This window comes from Dasypus novemcinctus, chromosome 17 (genome assembly GCF_030445035.2).
Source record: "Dasypus novemcinctus isolate mDasNov1 chromosome 17, mDasNov1.1.hap2, whole genome shotgun sequence".
NCBI classification, from domain to species: domain Eukaryota; kingdom Metazoa; phylum Chordata; class Mammalia; order Cingulata; family Dasypodidae; genus Dasypus; species Dasypus novemcinctus.
The window spans coordinates 31,189,255-31,194,075 of NC_080689.1; positions in this window are offsets into that span (position 1 = coordinate 31,189,255).

A 4,821-nucleotide genomic window follows, 5' to 3' on the forward strand; every position below is an offset into this window, starting at 1 on the left:
GCAGCTTTCACAAACCCAACAGTCCCTCCCTGTTTCCCTGTTTAAACATGCCTCACCCCCTCCCTGGAGCCCAGAGAGCTACGGCTTTCCTGGCAGGGAGAGGAAGGAAGGTTCGGGGTAAACAGGCTGGACAGCACAATGGCCACAGCTCTCAGGGCCAGTCCTCCAGGGCCGCGGGGCCACCACCCTCCTTCCGCCTGCTGATCCCGGGCTTATCAGAGCAGCCAGTGGCCCTGGCCTCCGCGGTCCCACAGGCTGAGCACAGGAAGCAGTGGCTACAGCACTTAAGCAACCAGCTACACTGGCTCAGGAGTGCCAGTGCAGGCCTGTCCAACACAGGAACTTCAGCAGGCTGGCAAAACGCTCTCCTCCTCCTCAGCCTCAGCCCTCAGTGGGCCAGCCAGGGCACCAGACCTCTTCTCTCAGCCTCTTCCAGATTTCCCTACCCCAAATGTCCAGAAGGCTATCCCAAGGTTCAGGCAGCCAGTGGTGCATGCAGGGCTAGGGGCCCCCGGGTGCGGGGAACGGAGAGGGGAGGGGGTTAGGAGGGGATCAGAATGGAGACCAGCGCCAAAGGCCAGTTTAAGATCTGTGGGGGGGGGGAGCAGATTTGGATAGGGCATCTGCCTACCACATGGGAGGTCCCCGGTTCAAATCCAGAGCCCTCCGACCCGTGTGGCAAACTGGCCCACGCACAGTACTGATGCGTGCAAGGAGTGCCATGCCACGCAGGCATGTCCCCCTTGTAGGGGAGCCCCATGAGCAAGGAGTGAGCCCCATAAGGAGAGCCGCCCAGCACGAAAGAAAGTGCAGCCTGACCAGAAATGGCGCTGCACACACGGAGAGCTGACGCAGCAAGATGACACAAGAAAAAGAGACACGGATTCCAGGTGCCGCTGACAAGAATATAAGTGGATGCAGAAGAACACACAGCAAATGGACACAGAAAGCAGACAACTGGGGTGGGGGGTGGGAAGGGGAAAGAAATAAAATTTTAAAATCTTAAAAAAAAAAAAAAAGATATGGGCGGGGGTGTGTGATGTGCTGTGAAGGCCTCCTGTCCTGAGGGAGCCCCAGCTGAGCTGGCGGCAGGGCCTGGGACACCCCCACCTCAGCCCTGCTCTGGTGTGCAACACTGCCCCGCCCACCACCCAGCCCTGAGTGCAGCGCCAGAGTCTGCAGAGGGAAGTTACGAGACCCCTTCCTCCTGCAGGAAAGAGGAAGGAAAGCTGCAGGAAGCCTGCTTCCCCAACCTCACAGCTGGCAGCTGGCACGACCAGCCGCTGCTCCAGCCTTTCCAACACGGTCAAGCCCTTTCTCCACGCCAGAAGAAGGCCCAGACCTCAATTTCCCCAAGGTCTTTTCTGCCAAGAGTCTGGCTCCTGCCAGCTCCCCAGGATAGGAACTGGGTATCTGTGAGAGGGGCAATGAGATGGACACAGGCTTGGGAATCTGGCAGACGCCCTTAATTCACTGGGTGACCTGAGATTTACAGAGGTGACGATTTGGCTTCAGTCAACACGCCTGTAAAACAGGGCCAGTAATATCTGGCTCCCAGCAGCCAGGCTCAGAGAGGGGCAGGGGGAGGGAGGAGAAGGGCTGAGCAACCCCTCCCCAAACTGGGGCTCCCAGCTCTGGCTTCCCTTTGTCTCCTGCCACCAAAGCCACCTCCTGCCTTGACCAGTAGCTCTTCCCGGCCCACGGCCACATGTTTCTAGAGTCAAAAGGGCCCTCCGAGGGCCTGCAGGCCATGCTTGCCATCTCGGGTAAGATTCCTAGAATCAGAGCCTGGGATGGGGATACAGTGGGGGAATGCGCTCAGATTCGGGGAAAGAAGTCGAGTCAAGGATGCGGCCTCCAGCTGCAGCCCCAGCCCCGGGGAGCTCTGGAGCATGATTTACACTGTGGGGTTGGTCCCACCTGGAGACAAAGGGCCTGGCCTGTGACACCCAGGGTCACCACTCACTGCAGGCTGTGGGAACCACAGGGGGTGGCACAGGGAGATAATCTCCTGGACTGTCAGGCCAGGGCAACTCTCCAGAAGCGGACAGCAGTGAGCGAGCCTTAGCAGCTGACTCTCACAGTAGCCAGGATGTGGATCGCAGGCTGGTAAGGGGACCTGGGCAAGCACCCTTAGCAGGTGTTCATTCAGCCCCAGCTCAGCCCGGCAAGGTGCCAGCCCACAGACTCACCTCCAGATGAGCAGAGAGCCTGGGCACAGGTGACGAAAGAGCAGCTGAGCCAAGGCTAGAAGCCAGGCCAAACACCCTTGCTTCTAGAGCAGGGGTCTTTAACTTGGCGTCCTAAGCCTGAAATGTCAGGCTGGCTATGGGGTGTGCATAAGCAGGATTCTGCAGAGGGCCCGCAGCTGTCATGGGGCCTCAAAGCAAGGAACACAGTCAGGGTCTCCTCCCTCGTGGTCCTCACTGCGTTATCCCCACAGATAACTCGGGAGGGTGGGCCAGGCGTCTGAGCTCAGGCGACGCCCGGGGAACTGGAGGCAGGTTCGACAGGGCCGTGCACCTGCCCTCCCTCCTGGGCTGGGTGAGGAAGGCAGGCGCTCACCGTCTGCAGGAGCGCAGAGGGCTCGGCAAACGGGAGGAGGAGACGCCGCCTCCCCATGTCACAGGGCTAGGGCTGGGCAGAGTCACCCACTGTGGGGTGTTCTCGGGCCAAAGCCCACGTGCTGCCAAGGCGCAGAGCTCCCTTCCCTGGTCTGAGCATCCAGATCAGACCACCACTCCCACACGTGACTCTCCTGTGCAAATTAGCAAAAGGCATTCTCACCACGGGAGACAAGCCACAAAAAGGCGTCTCCGGCTAGCCAGTGAACTTCAGAAAGGGCCCTTCCCCAGCGCCGGCCTGCCCTGACCCCTGCCCACGCTTCTCACCCACCGCCTCGGCTCAGCTAGGTCTCTCCTGCCTCCCCCACCACCCCCACTGCCCTGCGGGGGCAACCCCTCCATCCCTCCTTGGCCCCCAGAAACTGAGTCGTGTATTTCCAGAGTGAGAGAGGGAGCAGGAAAAGGCTGAGCGGGGGCTGGGAGGCCCTGAAATTCCTGAATTGGGGCAGCACTGGTGTGGCATCTCAATGAAGTTGCAGAGATTCTGGGCCCCGAGCCAGAGCAGGCCAGACCTGTGAGAGGAGATGCCCAGAGCCAACAGAGGCTGAGGGACACAAGGGTCCTGGCAGGCACAGAGCCCGAGCATCCAGTCGATGGGGGGACGGCGACACAGCCCTGCTCGGGGGCGGTGGCAGCTACGGAGAGGCAGACTCTGTCCTGCCCCGAGGCCGCTGGACCCCTTGTCCCCTGAGCTCAGCAAGCCCTGGCTGCCCAGCTTGGCCCTCCTGTGGGGCCAGGGAGAGATGCCGGGGGAGGAGACCTCCGCCAAGGCTGGCTCCATCTTCACCTTGCTCACAGGGGCTTTCAAAGCAACGCAGCTTCCAGGCTCACCCCAGAGGTTCTGATTCCTCAGCTTCTTGGTAATTTTCCTTTAGGCTCCAGGGAATTCCACTGCCAGGATGGAGAGCTGCCTCCTAATTGGTCCTTAGACCCAAGACAGGCTCCTGCCTCCACACGAAAGAGTTCAGAGATGTAGTAAGTTTGGGAAACCGCCTCATATTCTATCTCCTCTTGTTGATGCACCATGCACATTGACATATCAAAGACCTTTTCAAGCAAAGAAATTTTTGTTCTCGAAACTGTGTCGCCCAGCAGTCCCAGACCTTTTGGAAAACAATGCCTAAACCTGGGGCTCCCTGATTTCAGGATGGGAAGCCTGGGTCGGAGTCTACATTACCATGACGCCCTTCCCTCCACTGCCCACCCACGTTTTCAGTCAGGTGGCAGCTCACCGAGGAGGCTGGGGGCAAGCCCAGGGCAGGCCATTGGAGAAGAGCAGGGATGGAGCAGACAGGAAAGCTCGGGACCCAGCCAAGCCTCTCTCATCACCCCAGGCTCCTCCAGCCCCTCTGCTGGAGTTACACCCATGACGCCGCCTCCCGAACATCCCTCCCCAGCTGAGCCCACCGCCTCCTTGACAAGTCTTCTGGGGTGTCCCCGACACATTTCACACTCAACACATCCCCTCAGAACCCGACGGTTTTAACCCTCTTCTAGGGAACAGGCAGTGCCACCATCCATCCAAGGGCTCAGAGCAGAAAACCGACACGTCACCTCCAAGACTGCCTTGGGTCTCCAACACCACATCCAGCCTGTCCCCGGGCTCTGTCCGTTTCACCTCCGCCTTGTCTCCTGAATCCATCTCCTTCTTTCCATCATCACCACGACCGCCTGGGCCCAGCCACCATCTTCTCTGGCCTGCACAATCTTCCTAACCAGTCTTGCTGCTTCCCCCACCTGTCTAGTCCTGCCCTGGATCCCTCCAATCCATCCTGCACACTGCACAAAAAGAAATTTGTTCCAAGATCAAACCTGGTCTTGCTAGAGGGATGCTCTACTTAAAATCTCCCTATGGTTTCCCACTGCCTTTGGGATAAAGATAAATTCCTTAGCCTGGCTGATTAGGCCCTTCCTGTCTGATCTCGCCCTGCTTTTGCTGCTTCGGGTGGCACTCCCGCTCATTGTTCCTGTTCCAGGTGTGCTCATCTCCTCTCAGCCTCGACGCACCATGCACAGGGCCTTTGCACATGCTGCTTCCTCTGCCTGCCATGCTCTCTTTCCCACCGTTCACCAGATAAGTCAAATTCATCCCTCAGACCCCATCCCACTGGCTCCACCCCAGGGACGCTTTCTCTGACCTCCCCAGGAGGCCAAATCTCCCTCTACAGGCTCAGAGCAGCACATCCCTCTGCGTCCT